This window comes from Maylandia zebra, linkage group LG19, assembly GCF_041146795.1.
Source record: "Maylandia zebra isolate NMK-2024a linkage group LG19, Mzebra_GT3a, whole genome shotgun sequence".
NCBI lineage: Eukaryota > Metazoa > Chordata > Actinopteri > Cichliformes > Cichlidae > Maylandia > Maylandia zebra.
The window spans coordinates 14,115,383-14,139,022 of NC_135185.1; the positions used below are offsets into that span (position 1 = coordinate 14,115,383).

Genomic DNA, 23,640 nt, shown 5'->3' on the forward strand with positions numbered 1-23,640 from the left:
GGACAAGAGCCTCACTGCAGTAAATGAATGCATTAAAATTCCTATAACAGTGTTTTTACCTTACAGTGTATGCATGTGTTAGATGTTTAACTTTACAATAACAGCTCATAACCAGTAGTCCGTGGTTGTTGTACTGTCCAAAAAAGGCATTATATAAAAATATTATGCCATTAAACAGCTACATCTAGTTATTCCCTCATTCCACTTGTAGTTGATATAGAAAACCTTTGATTCAGTTTATTAGCATATTTTAAAATGGCAGCATCCAAGTCAGAAACAAGTAAACATGTGCTAAAGTTAACCACAATTTGAAATTATTTAAACCTTTCAATCACATTTTATAAAAGCAATGCAACATAGTGTTAAGACTCCTTTCAGCTACCATGTTAGAAATATGAGGTGTAATCAAAACTCAAAACTCAAACACCTGACCTAATTTAAAACTGGCCATTCTCACATTCAAGATGATCTTGTTGTGCATGTCTAGACAGATCCCATTGAGGCTACTATTTATAGATTGCCCTGGGTGCTTTGCAATGCCACTGTGGACCTCAAACTTGTGCGGTGAACAAACATCAACTTCTGTTTCAAACTGGCCTGAATTTTATTTGAAGTAATCATCACTGCCAATGGACGCTGGATTTCCAGCTACCAGCAAGCACTTTTCAGTCCAACAGTTTCCAAGCCCCAAGGCATTTTTTTCCAGGTGCTGAGCAAAGCACGGACTATAATTGTTTTCTTTAACATTCCAGGGGTTCTGAACCCTCAATTTGTCCCCCGGGCTGGACTGTCATTTCAAAATTCTCCTAAATGTCCTGAGGCATCTGAGAAAGAACACTTGATGGAAACACCCTTCGGTGTGTGCCAGCTTGTGCCAGCACAGAGTGTGTTGACAACACAATCTTAGCTCACCACCTTTTCCACTCTCCAGATTTGCTCCCAGCAACTTGGTCCACTTTGCAGAAATAAAAATTAAGTTCAAGGATGATCATTTTGACACACTGGAAAGGATTTAGCACACATACACTGATATTATTTAGAACCATTCCCAAAACTTTATGGTCGTACGTTACAGTTGCCTATGCATTTATATCAGGTAAATTAAAGCGCATGTCAGTAAAAATGTAAGTATTTTTCAGTTATAACTGTACCAATACAAATTTACTGGTTTAAACATTCGGCAGATGGCCGCCCCTCCCTGAGCCCGGTTCTGCTCGAAGATTCTTCCTGTTAAAAGGGAGCTTTTCCTTCCCACTGTCACCAAAGTGCTTGCTCATAAGGGGTCATATGATCGTTGGGGTTTTCTCTGGTTTTTTTGTATTATTGTAGGGTCTCTACCTTATAATATAAAGCGCCTTGAAACAATTATCATTGTGATTTGGTGCTATATAAATAAAACTGAATTGAATTGAACTAAGAGGAGACACAAATACCTGTTGGGTTGGGTCAGGAAGGGCATCCAGTGTAAACATCTACTAAATTTAAAGAAAAAAAACAAAAGAACACCACATGGAGCTACCCAGTCTGGTGAACCATTGTGAATAAAGGAACAGCTGAAAGCTTTCGGTACATGCCTGGGCCAGCTCTTGCATTACAAATTTCCTCTAGGGCATACAAATTCCTTTTGCAACCCAAAACTTATCAAGTTTTGGGTTGCAGGTAGGTTGGAGCCTGTCCCAACGTTTTTTTTTTTTTCAGGGCTAATACACAGACAGACTCTTCCGCCTACCATAGGGCGAGCAGTGGTTCTCTGGAAGCTATTTGCGCTACTCTTGAACTAATCATTGTAATTCTGTGTAAACATTGTGGTTATAACAGAATATATGGCAGTTAATTTAGTATAAGTGATTCTTCTCAATCCTACAGATTCTAACTTGAGTGTTGCATTGTTGCTTGATTGAAAGGCACATTATCAACGTTGGCTTTGGGTTATTCTTAGCATTGTGTCACTCGGGTTCTCTTTCTTTGATCAGTTTTGTCTTAACCTTTAAAATGTATTTAATTATAATATAATTTATTCCTTCAAACAGGGTCTAAGGCTCTTTTTGATATTGTGCTTTGCTGAATGTGTAGTCCTGTGAGAGAATATGTCTCCTGGGGTTTATACTTCAGGGTCTAAGTTTGGGCAGCTTCAAAGTGATACAGCCCTGCTTTTGGTTATCGCAGTCATACACTTGTTTTTATTGCTAATTAATCACACATTTCTTGGTGATATCTACTCATCCAACATTGCTTGTTGCTATTTTCACACACATTTATCATCATTGGGTTTGTCAGTTTTTCCTCCAACACAAAGGCAGAAGTGAGGATCCAAAGTTGTGAGAGAAGAGTACATCAAAGACAGAAACACGTCAGGCACATTGGATGAAAATCAAGTAACATTAAATATAGAAACAAATTTTCCTTTGATACTGCCACAGCGAACAGAGATGTCAAGGTCCAAATCGCAGGCTTTAGCAAGAGGAATAGAGGAAAACATCAGCTCTGGATGCCCTTCGGCTTATATAAACCAACTGAAATTTATTTTTTTGTCATCTATACAATAGTCCACAAGTGCGGTAGATGTGTATCCCCTCAAACAGTAAGTAAACAGTCTACTAATTAATGAATGCGGTTGTGAAGTGTTTATGTGTGAATGCCAGCGTGACTGGTTGTCTGTCTGTATGCATCAACCCTGCGAAAGAGTGGCGACCTGTTCAGGGTGTACCCTTCCTCTCACTCCATAACAGCTGGGACAGGCTCCAGCGTACCTGCAACCCAAAACTGGATAAATGGAGGTGGACTTTGCTTTAACTCTGCCCAGCAGCTTCCATACCCTTTCATGGGAAGGATATGTCTCTTTAAATGTTTGTGTCATAACATGAGGTTGTTTTGTTTCTGCTTTCAACTTCTCCTGTATCAAAGACACTGTTTGCCAATGGCCGCCACATGACTTAAATAAATGCAATAGCCCGCATACACGCGACGCTCACCAGGCATACCAACAGGCCCATGGCAATCATCAAGTGTTCTTGTCCACCACACAAAAGGTTGAGTTAATTTCTTTTCTGCTGATTGGAATCACACCCACTCCACCCGTCTACAGCCCGAAGACAAAATGAATATTCATGCCAGTTTAGACCCTGGTCATGAATATGTATAACAGTTAACACCAGATATGCAAACAAGCCAGCCAACCCAGATGGCTTGATATCACGACATAATGATCACACACATTCACACTGAAAGAAGGGAAAAACATAAAAGCATAAAAAAAAAAACATCAAAAAGAAGAAAGGGGAAGAGGATTACAAATGCATGAAAAACCTGATTTTGACATCTAGAGGATGTACCACCAAGACTGGGTTAGCATAGCAAACATGTTAGGAACCATGTAAGGAAATGGGTTGGCATTTATAGTTAAGCCCATGCAAGTTTCAAATGACATTGCTACTGGCAATGCTGTCATAGTGATGTTAAATGGGTATATGGTTTAAAGTATTTGCCAACTTACTTTAATATAAGTCAAAGGTAAATCTTTAATTAAAACTTGTTTTTAAGCTGACATCAGACATACTTTTTCACTCCTTTTCATGTGATGACTGTGATCGTATAGGCTGCTTCCTACTGCCACTCATGCAAGGAAATAAAACCTGCCTAGATACTGTTGGCACAATAAGATATTTCCTTTGAGCCAAAGCCTTGCTAACAAGCTTATCTCATCATGCACGCTATGAACATGTGTATGTGCATATGCGTGTGGTCTTGTGAGCACTGGTTACCCGCTACTGTATGTATGACACATCTAATGCTACCACACACACATGCAGGGTAGGATTAAGGCCAACTAGCCTGTTCTCTGTTAGCTCAACATCACCTGAGATCACACACACACACACACACACACACACACACACACACACACACACACACACACACACACACACACACACTTCACTTTTTCCACATAACCCATATGGAAAAGAAATAGAAACAACTTATAAAAGACTTGCATCAGCTTTAGCTTGCTTCATATAGTAAATCATTTAAGGCTTATATGATTTACTCATGAAAGTGGCCACTTTCTCATTACTTTCATATATTGTTTTAGGAAGTATCCAAAACATACAAGTTTCATTTATGTAATTTTTCAAGGGATCTTATATCTGTTTTCACTCTTGTATGTTTTTCATACAAATTTCACAGAAGACAGATACAAGCTTTATAAGATTTATATATATATATATTATATATATATATATATATATCTTTTCCATATGGGAATACATGAGCCGTATATTCAGTTTGAAAAATCGGGCAGTTTGTTTTAACACCAGAAATGACTGAATGCATTTATGGCTTTGCTTGAAAGCAGGAGTGACATTTTTACATAGCACATTAAAGATCTGTGAAATTAGGCACAACTCATTTGAAAAGCTCAGGTAACTTCTTAGCTTTCTCCAGATTGTGTTACGGCCAAATCAAACAGCTGCAGTAGCATCAGATTTGTTTTACTGTGCAGTCAGAATGAGGTCATGCTGAGCAACAAAGCTCAACTGGGTCACAGGCTGTGACTCACTGTATGTTGCAATATACCTGGACTCATTAAAACTAACCCAGCAAAGTGGCGTCAGCACAGAGCTCTCTCTGACTTCCACTGCTATGCAATTATTACTGTCAAACATTTTGGTTTACTCGGTATATGGAGCAATGAAAGTTTGCAGTTAGTCTTTAACTTAACGGCTTATCCAAATGTAGGCTTATTTGTGAGCGATTTGTGATTCCAGATGAGTATGTTGTGTTTATTACAATAGTTAAAACTGAAACTTCATTGATGCCCTTTAAAAGCTCACTGACAGCCATCTGTAGTGTATAACGTAAATACATTATAAAAGAACCATCCTGGTAGCAGTGAGAAGCCTGTTTTGTTATATTTTCTTTTTTCTGGATTGAGGAAGGTAAGATGTTTTCTTTTCTTTTCATTTCATGAAACCTGAGTTAGTTTTATTTGTTTTGGTCGATCCTCACACTAACAATTAAATCAAATCTCTGTGGACTGCAGCTCTGTCTTGCCACTTGTTATCTTTGGGAGCAAGAAGAGGAGATGTAAATTGTTGTGTTATGCTGAGGTTCTCCCTCAGCAAACCCTAACAAAGGTCAGTATTGCAATGTAGCCATTAGTCAATGTAGGACGGTGCAGACCACGATGTATACTATAACTTTCTTAACTTATTTTCCACAAAAAGATAAATGTGCATAAAGCTAAGGAAAAAGTAGCATTCCAAAACTAAAGGTCAGAGCATGAACATTGAATCTGCAACCATGAGCTGCATTTTTCAATGGGATCGGGCCAAAATGGTGTAAGTGTAGAAAATAGGCTTTATCAAAAGTGGTGTGTGTGAAAACACTGTAACATAAAAGCTTGCTTGGCAGGCATGCTAACAATCTACATTCCTTGCATATAAATCAGAAGGAATAAACAACATTGTTGGTACATAGAAGCTTTCTGGTTTCAATTTATAGTCCAAGTAGTACTAATCACGTATATTTGACCTTGCAAGTTGTATCCAAAACCCTTTGTGGGGAACAAAGAAGGACAGTGTTGACACCATGGGCTAAATTGTATGCCAACCATTTAATTTTTACAAGCTTTTATAATTCATGTGAGTCATGAATTATAAGTCATGTAAATAGAGACTGGAAGACAGAACAGAAGGTCTTGGCCTGGATATCACTGACTGCACAGAAGCCTAAAAAGTAGTGAGCACTGCCGTTAGAGCGGAGGTCAAGAGAGTAGTAGATGGGTTTCAGACTGTGGCAACATAACTGTATGTTTGGATTTTCAAGACAGACACACTCTCTGCTTTTAAGATTAGGCTCAAAGCTTTGCTTTTTGATAAAGCTCATAGTTACGGCTTGTCCAGGTGATCCTGAACCATCCTTTATTTATGCTGCAATAGGCTCAGGCTGCTGGGGGCTTCCCTGGGGGTGCACTGAGCATTTCTTTTTCCCTCCCTGTGTGTTTATACACCACAACTATATTCAATCACTAGTTACTATCAATAGAAGTTAATAGTAAACTATTCATTTTATAGGGTCTTTACCTTAGAATATAAATGATTTTTCACTATATAAATAAAACTGAATTGAAATTGAATTGAACTTAAAGCAGATTACGTTTTGATACATTTTGTTTGGGCTGAATGCAGCCCTGAAGAACTGTGAAGGGGAGAGAATGCTGTTTTGTAAAGCATTTACTTAAAACTACCAAAAAATTTAATTGTAATCTGACACCTTGAGAGTTCGATCAAAATCATCACATAAGGAATTAGACTGCCGGTTGAGATTTTTTTTTCATGAAGGAAAAAGAAAAGCTTAACATTGCTAAACCTTAAGCTTCAGGAATTTTAATTTCCACCTGAAAAACATTTCAACATTCAATCAGTGATCACAATTGTGAGGCCAAAATGAAACCTCGGCGTGCAAAAATTCTCAATTCAACACCTCATTTATTATCAGCCAGATTAGTTGATGCTACCACGCACTGAATGCAGCAGAAATAAAGAACTGGATGTTATACTCACTTTAGTTTGTTTAAGCATAGAAATCATCTAACAATGGTGTTGGGTTACATTTTATTGAGAGACACAGGCCTGGTCTCAGTAAAAGGACCTCCAGGGTAGATAGACCAATGTGAAAATCAGTATTTTACTGTTTTCCACAGTTGAAAATGTCACGTAGCAACTTTATCACCACAGTGCTACAGATGGGAAAGGATAAACCACCAGAGGTCAACCAGAACAAGATTTTCACTTTCTTGCATTTCCAGCAAACACACGACCCTTCCACAACTTTGAATCATTAGATGTTATTCTGGTCTACTACAATAACCACACCCAGTTGTAATCAAGACTGAGATCAAAACCTACCAAGAATTACTCTTAACTCATTCACTGCCAGCCATTGGCAGTGAATGAGTTAAACCCATTGACTCATTCACTGCAATTGACGGCTATAGACGTCAATGGCAGTGAATGAGTTAATGTATGCAAAAAAGTGTGCCCAGTCCATATCTTGTAAATGTGCTGAGTCATTGTGTGGTGATGGTAAATGGCTGTATCAAGCCTCCACTTTAGTTCCCAGAGGACAGCTGCAGCAATGTGGTACATCCTTTTATCAGCCTACTTGCTATGTTTGTGCGTGTGCAAATAGTTGCCTACATAAGTAGATGCTTTGTGTGTGTGTGTGTGTGTGTGTGTGTGTGTGTGCGTGTGTGTGTGTGTGTGTGTGTGTGTGTGTGCGTGTGTGTGTGTGTGTGTGTGTGTGTACACACACTTGCAGGAAAGAATGTGTGTTTGTGCTTCATGAATCCACACTCTGCTACTCCCTGCATCTTCTCCATTAATCATGCTTTTTTCAGCCCTTCCTGCACAACAGACACTCCTGATACAGATTGCAAGTCATGATATCAATCTTACAAGGCCTCTCCATCAATTTTAAACTAGCACCTTACTGATTTAATCTGGAAAAAAAGCGAAAATCTATTTTGGGCATTGTGATACAAGTCTGCACATAAGTTAATGTTTGCAAACTATAGTAGTGGATGCTCATACAAACCACAATGTTGCAGTTCCCTAACATGAATTCCTTTATAATAACATATTTGTTTTAATGTACAAACAGGGCTCTAGAGTGCGACCAATAGTGCGACTAAAAGAAAACTTGTGTGACCAACTGTTCGAGTAAAAAAAAAAAAAAGTCTCTGCAACTCTGAACGTCTCTGTGTGGTCAACAACAGACACATGCCCCTATTGTGGTCTAAACCAATCAGAGATAGTCAGGGGCAGGACCTCTCTGATTGGTCGGGTTCCAGATATTCATGTAGTCCGTCTGTATGTTTTAAAGTGCCGGTGGATAGAGAGAGGTGAGTAGCTTGAATAAAGTGATATCGATTCATTAAATCGTGAATTGACTTTTGAATATAAATGTATTTTGCCAAAAACGCCAGAATCTCAGGTTAAAGCTCACGAAACTATTTCAACAACCACCAAACAGCAAATGAGAGCAGATAAATGGATTCCACACAAAGACGTAGACACAGAGCGCCGACCCGACGCATCAGAATCAGCTTTCTCTTTCTCGGCTTTCTCACCCGACGGCACGTACACGGACACGCCATTGGGGCTGAAAGTCAACAGCTCACTGATTCTGATGCGTCGGGTGAGAGCTGTGTTTGCGTCTTTTTTTGCGCTAGATTCTGAGCTGCAGGTTTTATCTCTCTCCAACCAAAATTCACTTAACCAGCAGCAAAAGAAGCAGCAAACTACGCTTCACATTTGATAAACTTTGTCATGAATTCCCTCTTACTTTTGCTGTCTTGCTTCCACCACGATAAAAATCGCACTTCACGCACAGCTCTCTTTCTCTGTGTGTACTTCAAGAACAGTTTCCCATCTCAAATCTCTGTTTTCTACATTATTCATTCGCTTATTACCCACCAGTCTAACATTATTTACAGCGCTGTCGACCGCTATCTTTTTTTTACTTAAATGACCTCAGAAAGCCTCATTTCTGCTGTTCAATACTGAAGAAATTTATACTTTCTTTATATTGCAGAATATTTTTAAGGTTACCTGCTATAAAAAGCCAGGCCAGGAAAATCTCCTTCCTGTGGGTAATGAGAAAAGTTGAAAAGAACGATTGATAACTTTTTTGTTAAGGCCTAATACGTCTGAAATTCATAGCCAGTGCTCTGACACGGTGCCATCAATCTTTGAACGCTGAAAAAGCACAGTGTATCCAGAAAACACATTATCTGCTGCGATAAATGCACTGCCCAAGTGTCCCCTCTCCCCACTGCCTTTCAGCGGCAGGCAGCAGCAACCAGGTCATCAGAGGAGGCCGAGATTATGATTAGGTTTGGCACTCTTTGGCAATATTGTAGGCAATATTAAAGCACTTTAAGCCCAAGATTGTTACTTAATCATTTACAAATCAATTTTGTCTGCATGGACAGCATTCCCCCCCCAAAAAAAGTGCACATGTAAAACTGCAATGTTAAGCGATGCGGTTGAAAAATTTGGGTACGCCTAACAAAAAAAATTTAGGTGCACCAGTGCAACCGTGGCAAAAACTTAGTCTAGAGCCCTGACAAATGTTCTTACATACAAAGTGTCTCATCAAGCATTGTGCCACATGTGACATAACTTTATTGGCATAATGAGAAAAAAGATTAAGTACACTTACATTTAAATATCATGTATGGCAAAATATAAAAGGCAGAGCGGTCTACCATTTTCAAGGAGTGGAGATTATTAGCAGTTTTTTAAGTCTGCTGCATTAATGGAAAAAAAATTTGTGTTTATTCATATGTAAGCTTTAATGTTACAGTATTAACTGCCAACTAATAAATCACTATAATTCCCATCTGTTATTCCACAAAATGTTATGCAACAGATACAAAGCATGAGAATAGTAAACCCATTCTTAATACCACACAGCTTCCTCATTCTGGAAGCTGTCTAGCCACACTCTACACCCTTTGGCAACTGTTGTGTCTTAATAACAGGTTAGTGTTTTTAAAATACGTTTGGACATGGTTCACATCTGTTACTCTGCAAGATTAGAATATTCATTGGCCCTCAAAGCTTATGTAACCATAAAACATCTAAATACTGATCCCACTGCTCCTCAGGTCCAAATAATTAAGACCAAGAGCAAAATGCGAAACTTCAGCCACGGCTCCCTGTGTGTAAATTGTCTGTTTTGTACTAAGAGCACAAGTGCAGATAAGGCTATAAAGATAGAAGTATGTTAAAACAACTCTTTTTTTCTGTTTCTGTTTGTGCTTATGTTTGTGAGAAAGCAGAGTGGTAGATAGATCAAGCCATTCTGACTGACGCGCATGAAGGATCTACAGACAGTCTACAGTATGAGGTTCATTATCAGCCAAAGTTTTGACAGCTCTGACACAGTCAGCTTTGTTAGAAAATAATAAGGCTGAGAAACACTTTTTATCAATACTAAATTACACACACACACACACACACACACACACACACACACACACACACACACACAGAGGTGGGGGGAGAGACCATAAAGAGTATCTGCTGATCTATGGATTCATTTGATCTAACCACCAAAAAGAGCAGCTGTAATAGTTTGTTGTCAACAAAAAATCATGGCATTTTAAAATATTTAAGTATTTTGTCTCGGCTCTCTATTTGCTTATTTACATATTCTGTTGAACTGCAGGAGCCCTGCTCCTGTGGTGTTATTTTCATTCTGTAATTTGACTGGCTAGCAGCAGCTGCCCAAAAAAACGTCAGCAGAGCATGCAAGACAAAGTCTTGGATCCATGATTCATTTCAACAACACACAACATCACCTTGTTCAAACTAAGTGAGAGCAAAGACGCATTAAACTGCGTGAATCCTGCCTTACTGTCTTCTACACTAACAACACAAGGTTAAAGAAATATGTATTTTTGAAGATTGCAAAATGGTCAAGTGAACTGTGCAGGGCTAATATGCTTAATCACATTCCTTGAAGGAGATTTAAATCCTACAAAATACTTGCAAAAATGCTTCCACAACTTCAACCTCTATATGTACAGTTTTTTCTAATCTAATGCAAACACACAGCTCAGTCGCTGTCCAAGCAATCTGTTTTAGACTTGCTACACTGTGCCCCAGCTGTTTTTTTTCCCCCCAAAATAATTAACTGCTCAGCATCCTCAAAGTTTTTGGAAAATGCCTCTAACCATATCAATATCCCTTAGCCACACATATCAAGTCATCAGATTTTGAAGTGTTTGTTGCTGGGATGCAGCTTGCTGAGCTCAGGTTACTGCCAAGCAGAAAGAGTAAAGAAATAAATAAAGATATAGCCAGCAACTAGGATTAGCTGGGTGCTATTTATAGTATTTGGTGTAAAAGCTAGCTAAGTGGGATGCAGTGATTTGGAGGTCGTTATTGCTTATAAAGCAGATGGATAAAACCTCAAGTGAAAGCAAAAGCACCCTAAAACATACTATTATGTGCAGGCTTCACATAAGAGTAAAAGAAAACAAATCAGCATGGAACCCTAAACAACAACCAGCACATATGGATGCAAATGAGATTTAACTGTGCATTGAATATAATATTTTCAGCTCTGCACTTTCACAAGAAGCATTTATTTTATTAACTTGGAGTTGGGGAGTTTAATGAGACACAATGTCATAGCTCAAAAGGAAAAAACAACACAATCATGACCTCCATTGTATTGTATTAATAATTACAACTTAAAAAGATGACCTTTTAGTACACTTAACCCAAAGACTTCCCAAGGAATTCAAGTCTGCTAAACAGCAACCTATACTCTGTCGCACTGCAAAATGCACCTATTGCTACGGGCCGGCCTGCTGTGTAGCGTTAATCTGCGTGTGAACAGATGGCATGCACTAACAAGCTAGGCTAAATGTAGCTATAGTTGGCAAGAACCAACACTGATCTCTGACTTCCTGATCCCAAGCCTCTTAATTAAATGCACCATTTAATCTACTCGGTTTTCAGCCCTGCGTCAAAAGAGAGAGAGAGAGAGAGAGAGAGAGAGAGAGAGAGAGAGAGAGAGAGCGAGAGAGAGAAGCATAAACAAACAAACAAAAACATCAGTTGACCATCACTGAACTCTTTAAAGCCTTTACAACCTGTTTGTAGCCTCAAACAGTCAAACTACTGGAGCACACTGAGCTGTCCGTGGTGCTGAAATGACTACTTGCTTCATGTTAACGTCCATTGTCCTGAAAGGTGTAGCTCCATAATATAGCTTTAAATGTTGTGTAGCACAAGCCATAAAGAAGGCAAGGCATTATTGCATTGTCTTTTGACTGTGCTGTTTTAAGCCATCCACCTTTCTGTACAGTGTAGAAATTGTAGCCCTTTATAGCCCTTGGTATACATGTGAAGAGCAACAAACTATACTTGTTGGCTTCAGTACTTTTACACAAAGTTGTTTAATTTTTTTTTATAATCTAGTTTTAAAAGAAGTGACAGTCAAGTAGTCAATATCTTCTTTGGATGTATTTGTTGTTTCTTCTGTAATTAAGCTTATGAAACTAGTTTTAGCCAGTAGCGAGGAGACTCGCCTAGCTCTAACTGCCCACCCTGCTTCAGAACAATAGAAGCAGATGGCCTAGTCTGATAAATCACATTTTCTTTTCCATCACGAGTAGGGATGGGTACCGGTGTCCGGTGCCATGATGGCACCGGTTCTGACATAAACGGTAGTAACCAGACCGAAAAGCAGCGCACATTTCGGTGCTTTATTTCGGTGCTTTTTTTTCCTGAGCTGTGATACACTTCTAGCCAATCATTTTACGTTTCCGAGGATAGTAGGCAGGGCCAGGTACGTACGTTCTGTTAGAGCAGAGCTACAGATTAAAAATGCCCAAGGCGAAGCGGTCGAAAGTCTGGCTGTACTTCACAGCAAAATATGCAAACTCAGCAGCCTGCAACAAGTGCTTTAAGCTGATACTGTGATACTGTCAAAGGAGGTAACACCAAGAATCCGATTAAACAGCTGGCGACGCATAGCGTTTTTTTAAAAAGCCGAGAAATGCGCCGTATTTGATAGCTTGCTGCGAGACCTCACACCGTGCACGTCGGGTGGGTTGCCAGTTATCGGACCCGGAGCAACATCCCCCAAAAACCCGAAGAATAGAGTCCTGCCCCCTAGCCCTGCCAGTGTAGCAGAAATGATGATGGCAGCAGCCGTTCTTCTCTGCATGAGTAGCTTCATGTTGTTCGTGTGTAATTTACGTTGAGTAGGCTAACCACGTTATTACATTAATGCAGGTAAGGTGAACTAGCAAACATCGTCATAGCTACATGCGGCTGTCTTCTTGTTTGATGGCAGATACTCCCTTCACCCTGGCCAAAAAGGCTAAAATGACCAAAGAAAAAGTGGAAAACAGTTAAACATGAGAGGTTTTTGGACAAAGTTTGTGTTTTTCCCATTGATTAAGCACTGCTTCCAGCCAAGAGTGATACCATATATGCCACATAGCTGCAGAAAAGGCACACATTGTTATCTTTTTACAAAAAAAACCAGCTGAACATGAGAGGTTTTTGGACAAAGTTTGTGTTCTCCATTCTTTAAGCACCGGTTTGAGCACCGGTTCGAGCACCGTTTAAGCACCGGCACCGTTTCAAAAGTACCGATTTGGCACCGGTATCGGATAAAACCTAAACGATACCCATCCCTAATCACGAGGATGGCTGTGTGCATGTGCGTTGCTTACCTGGGGAACACCTGGCGCAAGAATACCCTATGGAAAGAACGCAAAGTGGTAGAGGCAGTGTGATGCTCTGAGCAAAGTTCTGCTGGGAAACCTTGGGTCCTGCCATCCATGTGCATTTTACTTTGATATCTAATTCAACTGAATTCAATTCAATTCTATTCTATTCTATTCTATTTATATAGCGCCAAATCAAAACAACAGTCGCCTGAAGGCGCTTTATACTGTAAGATAAAGACTCAATACAAAGAAAACAGAGAAAACCCCAACAATCATATGACCCCCTATGAGCAAACATTTTGGCAACAGTGGGAAGGAAAAACTCCCTTTCACCAGGAATAAACATCCACCAGAACCAGGTTCAGGGAGGGGCAGCCATCTGGGGGCGGTTGGGGGTGAGCGGATGAAGACGGGACAAAGACACGTACCACCTACCTAAGCATTGTTGCAGACCATGTACACCATTTCATGGAAAGATTACACCCTGGTGGCTGTGGTCTCATTCAGAAGGATAAAGAGCCCACTCACAAAGTAAAAATGGCTGAGAAATGGAGCACAGCAAAGAGTTTGTGGTGTTGACTCCAAACTACTCAGCTCTCAATCTAATCGAGCATCTGTGGGGTGTGCTGGACAAACAAGTCCAATCCATGGAAGTCCCAGGGTCTGTTGCTAACATGTTGGTGCCAGATATGACTGCACATGTTCAGGGGTCTAGTGAAGGAGTGCTCCTGACAGGGCAGGGATGCTTTGGCACATAACGTGTTGTTCCCCAACACATGGGAGACCAACAGAATATTAGGTAGGTAGCCATAGCATTATGCCTGATCGGTCTATGTAAACCAGTGGAAATATAGCATATATCTGATCTTCAAGGTCCAATACAGCATATAGCATTTTATTCATTTTCTGAAATCTCCAACTTTCACAACCAGCTTTGTGAAAAGGGAGGAATATTCATAGTGGTTTTAACTTCCATCTTACTTGATAAGGTAACTGTGAAAGCACTCTTTTAGGGGAATGGCCTAGCAGAGACTTTTCCAACAAGTTTAAAAAAAAATACACCTAAAGTTAGGCCAGCAATGCAGTATTGTATACTGCAAAAGCTGATATTTAGGAATCCACCTTGATGAAAGCATTTACACAGAAAGGGGGATGAGGCTGTGGAGTAATTAACAACTTTAAACACTATTCTTTCAACACAGTGTGAGTAAGTGCTCTCAAATGTTGTCTTTGGCAATGGATTGTGGTCCCTGTTTAAATGCCAAGTGTTTGGTGTTGTTTGTTCACCTTTTGGCTACTCGTTTCATAATTCTATATCAAGCCAGTGTATACTTTTTTCAGGTAAGTGTGTTTTTGGATAACTTAAAAAAAAAAAACACAGTCTGCTGGGGAACTACACATGCTTCTAATTAAACAAAATATAGCATCACCATTTTCTGTGTTTCTGATGTGTATTCTATTGTGAAAAAAGTGGTACTGTCATGAAAGAAACTTTTCATACAAGAAGTTTTTTTTTTATGTAAGACACTGAAGTGACACTCCTGCATGGTACACAAGACATGACAGTTGGGGAGAACATACAAATACAAATTTGTAAAACAGGATTAGCAAAACAAACCATGCACACATTGTCTCAATGCTTTGTTATCGGAGGCTGAGGACTCACAGCCATCTAGAGTTGCACAAACTCAATTCTGTCAGCCGTTCTGTAGGCAGAGGATGGTGAGGTTGGAAATGGCTAATGCTCCATGGGAAATCATTAAGTCCAGGTAATATCTTACTGAACTGACATTAAAAATTACTTCCAAGGTGCTATAGGTCAGAAGATGTTATCAAATATCTGTGTCTCAGTCTTATCCTCTCGTCGATGTCTGGAGAAGAAATTTCATAATATTTTGAAAGGAAAATGCTACAAAGCATCCTGATTTATAAAATGTTCCACACACTTCACTACTGGGACTGGTTCAGAAAGCTACTATACCATAGGACTGTGCATAGGACTGTGTTAAGCTAATGCAGTGTTTTGCAGCGTGTGGTCCAGTTTCACAGATGGAGTGCATGTCTGCTGAAGTGTCCTGATAAAAACAGTTCTGCAATATTTGTAATTAGTCTTGTGTTGACAGTAAAAACAGTTATGCATATGCTAAAATGCTTGTGCTGCAACTTGGCAATTCTTTCACTGTATTCAAATTACTGAAAATGAGATTGCATGTGCTGGTTATTTAATTTATGTACTCTATTAGTTTACATAATTAGATGCATTTACTCCGGATAATGAACTTTATCACTAACTTTGTCATGTACATCAGGTTGATGGAGGCAAAATGCTGAAAATGCAGTTTCTAATTTTGAAAATACTCAGTAACAGAATCCACAAGGGTAAACTTAGTTCAGGAGTAAGAGCTTAGGGCTCACAATATCTAATCATCACAGGACCACAAAGGATGCTCTTTAACTTAGGAAGCAGAAAGTCTTTTAAAATGAAGATTTAAAAATGCCCACTTAGTGAAGACACACACATTTCTCCAGACAGAAATGCTTTTGGAATTTTGGTTTTCACAGTTTTAAATTGCAGAGACATATCTTTGATAGGTGTCAGCAGAAGCCTGGAGCTGGGGGATTGGTCGTTCAACCAGAAATGACAGACTCAAGAGATTGTAAGCTGATTAAAGGTGATCAGCACGTTGGGAAATAAAACATTAGGGGTTTGTTATTAATCAATTTTTCCTGCGTGATTTCAAATTTGTCTGTTTAATGTTTACAGCGTGTTAATGTTAATGTGTAACAGCCTGGTAATATTTAAGCCTACAAGAATGAATTAATGGTGCTCCTCCTTGGTAGCTAATCGTTTAAAGCTTTTAATTGTAGGATTTATTACATATGCATTCAACGAGAAATAACGAATTGTGCTTTCAGTATACAAAATTTTAGAAGAAGAGCGTTTAAATGAATCTCACAAGCGTGATTTACTAAATTCATGGCTCAGTATTTACTGTGTTGAATCTTTTTTTAAAAACAAGTCTTGTTTTTGCACTTGCTGGTGTTTTCAAAGATGGGGAACAATTGCTGGATAGATGCATAATCAGCACATATGGATGGCTTGAAGCTGTGAGCAAAGTGGCAAAACTTTACTTTTGTTCTGCAGCTCTTCACTAAATCATCGCCCTCATCACCCAAGTACATGAATGTGATTCACAGATTTACAATAACAGTAATTGGATTAATAAATGGATGGGTCAGAATCTGATTGTACTGTAATTGACGCCCTCCTATGGCTAAGTCCTGAGTTCCTCTGGAGCAGACAGATTTACCCAAAGAGCACAAACACTTAACACACAACCTCAAGCAATTTTTAACAGTTTACATTTAAATTCAAAAACAAATCAATTCTTCTTTAGCTGCCCCCTGGTCTTGGTTGAATGCTGGCTATTACATTACTTGCTTATAAATTAGCACATTTTAAGTAGATCACAACTTTGCATTCCCATGTGAGTGGAATCACATTTTTCCAATGCTTCCCACTTAACAAATCTGGCCCATAGGTTAATGTGAATGTCTACTTAATCAGCCTGTACCTAATGCATATGTGTCATTCACAGTAGTAGACTGACAGATACACACACTGTAGGCACTGAGCCAGAAATCTGTATTGTGTCACATTCAGTTATCTGTGCTGCACACAGCTCATTATTGCCCAACATGCCTCACATCTGTCATGTCACACAGTCTTCATGCTCACACCATCATACACGCACAGCCAAACGTACACCCAAACACCCTCCCCACCGGCTTCCTAAAGCAGGATGCAGTGTCAGACACATCACAGGTGATTGTGAAGCAGCAGGTGTGTGGAAAAAGGTAGCATGGGGAGGGGTGGGGTGGCTAATGTGGGTGTGAACATTATGTAACTTACGTAAGAAAGAAAGAGACCATATGAGAAGAAAAATAGTACATATCTACTACAAACAAAGACTGTGTGTTGAAGCTGCACTTAAGAAGCTGATGAGATAACTTTACAAATCTATACAAATCTATTCAACAATAATTACAGACCTTGTAATGAGTTTCAATCAGGATCTTAACTAGAGCTACCAATCAGCCAAAGACTAATCCTGCCTTACAGAGAAAGACTATTAATTAAGTAACTTAGTAGCTAACTAGTTAACTGGTAAATTCTATATAGTTATTATTTATGGATTTGCTTTTGTTTCTAAGCAAATGGAGCAGTGAATTTTGTAGTTAAGATCTGAAATGCTAAATTTCTAAACTCAAACAGAAACCACTGAATTGGGTTAACATTCAGGAATTATGTATAATATTCTTCAAACAAACGATTGATGCTTTGTAGGCAAATTTGTGGTTAATGTCAGAGTGAAAAAAAACAACAATATTTTGGTGAGATAAAAAAACAAAACAAAACAAAAAAAACATGGAAATATATGATATGGGAGGCACAGTTCCAACCCACACTCCCTCTGGCTTCCTCCAGCTGCTGTGTTATTTGTATATCAGCCGCTTTCCATAATAATTCACTTAATGGAAGCATATACACAAGAAATGAGGACCCAAATCAAATCGTGAGGCACATCATCGCTGATTGCAGATACATAGCTGAATGCACCTAATTAAACTTGACATGTTCTAATAAAATAAAGAGAACACCGACAGTCTCTGAGAAAAATGCTTAATTATGGGGCATATTAAGGGGCAATAAGACAGACACACTTCAGCGATAAGGTATTATCAGCGAAGATTAATGCAAACAAATGCCACGTGAGACTCCAATACCAATCAGAAAGAACAGCTCTAATTACATAATGAGAAACATCTCAACCAGTTAGGAAACAGTGACTCTGACACAGTCATACTGGCTTTTTAAGAGCTACTTTAAGATCTAATAAAAAGTCTTGACTGGGGGTTTACTTACTTCTGTGGTTTATGACAGAAAAGTCATTTAATAGATTATTTTCCACGCAGTATTTTTGACAACATACTGTAAGATAACAGGATCTCAGCTGCTTGTTTTTTACTGGAAGAAACGAGCTCAGTGAATGTCACCGGTCACTTTGTCTGACAGCTCTGAGCTGTCACTCATGCGTGCCTCAGCTGATAGTTTAGTGAACAACAGACAGAAGAATAGGGTTTTTTTTTTTGTTTGGTCCTCCAGACTCTGATGGCATTTTAAGGACATGTTGTTTCACTCGATAATGACCACACACTCATGCACACATAATTTCAGACAGCTGCAGAAGCATTCCAGATGTCACATCGTCAGGCCAGCTCCCTATAAGGCCTCCCTCTCCTCTGCTAATAGGAAATGTTCCCTAACATCTGTGGTCTCCATCCCTCTCCCTCTTTCTCTCACTATCTCCCCTGCTCTCTCTGTCTGTCTCTGAGCAGTAGAATAAATTGAATTAGAGCTCCACCACCCACTCTGCAGGATCCTGCAGCCCTCTGTCAGATAGCTAAACAGAGAGAGGAAAGAGAGAGGGAAAAAGTTGGAGACAGATAAACAGAGGGAAAAAAGATGGCCTTAATAAAGAATAAATAACAACCTCACCACCTCGCTTTGGGGTTGTGGTAATGCAAGGTAAAGAATAATGCTTCTGAATCACACCTACGCCTGAGAGAAATTTCATAGACATCACCACACACAAAAGCATAAACCAAGCCTTACAAGCCCATCAGATGCTCATGAAATGCTATAAATTTTACACTGATGTAACCCAGGTAAATCAAACCTCAGCAACTATTCTGAAGTAGCTTTAATAGAAACTCATTCCAAGTCTTTCAAAATGAAAACTCAGTTTGTAACACACATGCAGTGTCATTTATCCAAAACCTAATGGCATGGTAAACCACTCCTTTCAGGCATAAAGAGGAGGCTAAACACAACTAAAATGGACCAAAAATCACCAGTTTCTCTCCTCGCTCATTCACCCACACTCTTTTTCTAGAGCAGGGGATACATTTGCATAATGCCTCCATATCCACGGGCCATTAGCACCAGCACGAGTGGCTCGTGTGCATAAATTTATTGCCTTGATCAATCAATGCAAGCTACTGTACTGTACTAGTACAAACTGACGAAACTCCAATCCAGCAAAATGCAGAACCGTGGGAAAGACAAAAGAAGAAACCCCACAGACAGGGTAATGATGACATGGGAACAAATTTGGTTAGATTAGTAAAATTTTCTATGACAGGCATAATTAATTTAAAAAAAAATACACATAATTGGTGAATAATTTTCATTCTGCTTTAAATGAACCCCCTGAAAGGACATCTGTGGACAGGATTTTTTTTTTTTTTTTGGAATGACAGCAACAAACAACAGCATATCCCATCATAAACGTTATTTTATTATTAGAGCCACTTTCATTGCAGCCATTTTGTGTGTGTTTTTTCTGTGTTTCATACATTATAATGCAGGAATGAGTCTCAGCCAAGGGATGGAGCACAATGCCAGCTCAAAACTGCTTTCATTTCTTTATACAAATACTTCCTGTGGGCTGGAGGGATATTCAACCTTCCAGCTACACACTGTCAAAAATGATACGTAAAACAAACATTAAACTTAACTGATGGTTTTTGAACTGCAGGCATGGATGACCATGTTTACATGGAGCGCCAGTGGACCACACTCCAGAGCTGAGCAAATATGTGTAAGGCTTGTGGTTTTAGCAGTTTGCTTCTGTTGTGTAAGCATATCTACTATCACCCTGTAGACTTTATATCTTTGTGGATGCCACATTTACAGCAGCCGAGCAGCTTTTGATGGGCCAGCACAGAATCTGCTCTGATGCAGAGTCAAGATCAGCGCAATGGGTTGAAAATGCAAGAAACCTTGAAATTAATCAATAAATGGATACAATTTCTTGTTATTTAGATATTGTACTTTTTATGTTGTGCACACAAACTATACTGGCCTATGCTATTCAGCGGTAGCGCCCCCCCCCCCCCCCCCCTTTCGCTGTCTCACGCGTGCCCGCGCACGCAAACATACACAAAACATCCCTGTCATTATTTGAAACTGACAGACGGTGGATACTAAAGCTAAATCGTTGTGGTGTTCTAGTTACATTGTGTGTGGGTTTAATTGCTTTACGCACGCGCACAAACACTGATGCATGATTTAATTTTATTTATTTTCAGGTATCAGGTAAAGGTGTGGCGCGTACTGCACAAAAAGGCGTGCTGAAGTGCAGATACCTGCGCGCTTTAATAACCGCTGCATGGACATTTTAGTGGGTTTTCTTCTCGCTGGAGACGCACGTTGCGCGCACGCTCAAGTTGTTCATTCTTTCTGGTTGAGCTCGCGGGCTCGAACGCCCGCGTGCACACACACACACAAACACACACACACGGAGAGAGCTGCTCAAAATGTAGGCTTTACCTCCACAGACTCACACAGAGCCTTTGTAACTTACGCCAGGTTTAATTTTGACCTTGCAATGTTCTCAGTGGTGGTTTTCTTTAATGCACTAGCCCCTTCTCTGTGCCCTCCAGCCACCTACCCAATGCTATCAAACTACACCCCCTCTGCCTCCTTCCCGCAGCATATCAGCATCCAGACTAAATGTCAGCGCACGGGAGTCTAGAAATAACTCTTTTACCCCTCAACAGACGACCATTCCCCGGCTCCAGCAGACCCAGGCACAGAGAAGGAAGAGTTGGAGGCATAGGTGGATAGATAGAGAGGGCAAGAGAAAGCCGAGCCTTCATTTTGTGCGTTAAACAAGAAATAAAAGAGTTTAAACTTTACCTCTTTCAAGGATAGGTTTTCTTCGTTCACCGGCTGTCAGCGCGCAATTATTTCTCCAAATCCCATTATTGCGAAGATAGTGGCAATTATAGTTGTAATTCCACACAAATATGCTCCAAATACGAAAATATGCCCCATATACGTATATATCGAAGTAAATGTGCGTAATATCCTTTGGTTGTCTGTAAATTCCGTTTAGGTTTATAGTTCAATCCGATCTTCCGGAGGGGTGCGTCCGTTTTGCATTCTCACAGCGCCCGACGACTACATCCTCCTCTTGTTCTCGCTCCTCTCTCTTTCACACTCTCCCCCGTCTTCTTCTCTCCCGGTTTCATCCCTCCACCCGCTTGGTAAGGGAAGAATCCGATCCGAGAGAAAACTGGAGTGATTCTCTCAGCCCTCCGCCCGTCTCATTCCTCTTCTCTGTCTTCCTTCTTTTTGTCTTCTATTTCTCGCCTGTTCTTCCGCTCCTTCTCCTCCCTCTTTCACCTAGGGCAGGTGAAACAGGGAGAATTCCGCTGCAAGGCAGAAAATATCCCAGGTAGGAAAAAAGGGGTGGAAAACTCAAATTAATCCAGAAAAATTCCGCGGGTTAGGGAGAGTTTGTTGGTTATTAAGCACTTAAAATCCAAACCAGTACATTTCCTGGCTTGTTCGACAAGCTTTTAATATCGAATTTGGGATTTTCTTTTTCACCCACTCCCTCCCGTTCTCTTTCTTGCTGTCCTCTCTCGCTCGCTCTCTCTCTCTTTCTGTCTCTGAGTCTCTCTTCCCGTCGCTCACCCTCTCTCAACTCTGTGGGTCTCTGCTGCAGTCAGGAGTTAAAGAGAAGAGGAAAATGTATAAAAGGGCAGAAAATGAAGCAGAATAAAAAGAGCAGTAACGTCCCGGCCAAGCTGCCGCCCGGTTACTCGCTCACTGAAAGCTTAACCTGCTTCGCGATCCTCTTCGCAGGTCGCTGCTCTGTTACCGTTAATCCCCGGAGCGTGTCAGGTCCGACAAGTGCCATGTTTCATCTGAGAGGAGAACATCGCTTCCTCATACAGATTTCAAAATAAAAGCAGCGAGTGGCGCTTTTCAAGTACTTTTTTAACCACATGGAACTGGTTTTTAGGATAAGGACAGAATCTGACAGTGTGACTGGATATAGGAACATTTATAAAATTGCACCACTGGTGTTACAGTGGCAGATGGCTGGAATACCATTTGAGGAATCTATCCGCCCATGCAAGTCTGCATGTCATTCAAAATGCATTCCAAAATTTCCCAAATTCCTAAAAGTCTTCACTTTTGAATGGTAATAGAATCCCCACCCCCCACCCCAGGCACCCTCCATACCATGAATGTGAAGTTTAATTTACATCCGCTCTTGATAAAGTAGTCATATAAAAATGTCTGAGGCTGCCCTTAAGTGTCTGATTGTCATTGTCTGCCCATAGAGGATCCCTTTGCTTCCACGATGTTCCTATGTAAACATGAATTCTGCTACCAATCACTTAATGAATCTTCCCAAGGGTTTACACCAGGGGTGTTAAAACTTTTTTCACTGAGGGCCACATACATAAAAATATAGGAGGGGCCGGGTCACTTACTAGAAATTAGGTATATAACCTTAACTTTAGTGTATTAAAGTTAGAAAAATCACTTAAAAGTGATCGAATATGTTATATTGTTGAATATAATTAAAGACAAAACTGCCTTCATCACAGCTTTCCATAAATGGAAATAGAAATTTATTGATTTATCCAGAAAAAGCTTTGGTAGCTCATTCTCAGAACAGCAGCCTCAGATTTCTTCTTAGAAGATTTACAGCACAGAGAAAAAACAATAAAGGGGAAAATGGGACGGGTACATTTCAAGCTTGTTATTTAAGTTATTAGGCTTAGCAACACACCTATTAACGTTCGTTTGAAACGGTTATCAACATTAACAGACTGAACTGGACTTAATAACAGGAGTGTATATAATTTTAGTAAATTATTCTGGTGAGTATCAGCTGTGCTGGGTATGTAAATCGGGCCATCCAGCTGCGGTGCTGATCGTACGCCACTCGTGCCAAAAATCCGGACAAATGTTACTTGATCAAGGAGCAAATCTGCATCAGATGAGAACAGCTGACTACATGTGCGTGCGCTGTGCATATAAGAAAGTTGTGCGCAAAAGCAGGGTAGTGACAGAATTGATGCGCATTATTGATATTTGAAGCATGTGTACCTGCACATTAACACACGGGTACTGTGGAATATATTTTTTACTCACCTAAAGCGCTCATGCTCTCGTCCACTCCCCGCAAAAGAATTAGCAGCTGTGCGGTGTCTGTGGCATTGGTGCTCTCATCGCATGCGATGGAGTAAAAATCAAAAGCACAGCTTCATCAGACAGTTGCAGTTTAATGTTGGCTGACAAGTCTTCAGTGCGTCGCACAACTGTATCTCTGGACACGCTGACGTTGTTGAAGTCCTGCACTTTTTCCGGGCACATTATTTCGGTGACTTTAACGAGGCCGTGTTTTATGAGGTCTCCATCTGAAACAGGCTTGCCATGTCTTGCGATGAGTTGGGCGACCTCATAGCTGGCTATTGGAGCCTTTTCCTGGACAATTTGAGCACGAAAA

The 23,640-nt window shown here is 40.0% G+C and overlaps 1 protein-coding gene across 2 annotated transcripts in view; it reads right to left on the reverse strand.

Annotated features, from left to right (window-relative positions):
• The window catches only part of lrfn5a (leucine rich repeat and fibronectin type III domain containing 5a), a 135,732-nt gene extending 113,729 nt beyond the window's left edge, over positions 1–22,003 (reverse strand). For both annotated transcript variants that reach the window (XM_004559322.3, XM_004559323.3), the window contains exon 1: positions 21,027–22,003. The gene's annotated coding sequence lies outside the window, so the exon portion shown is untranslated. The remainder of the gene's footprint in view (positions 1–21,026) is intronic.
• Positions 22,004–23,640: the final 1,637 nt, after the last annotated feature.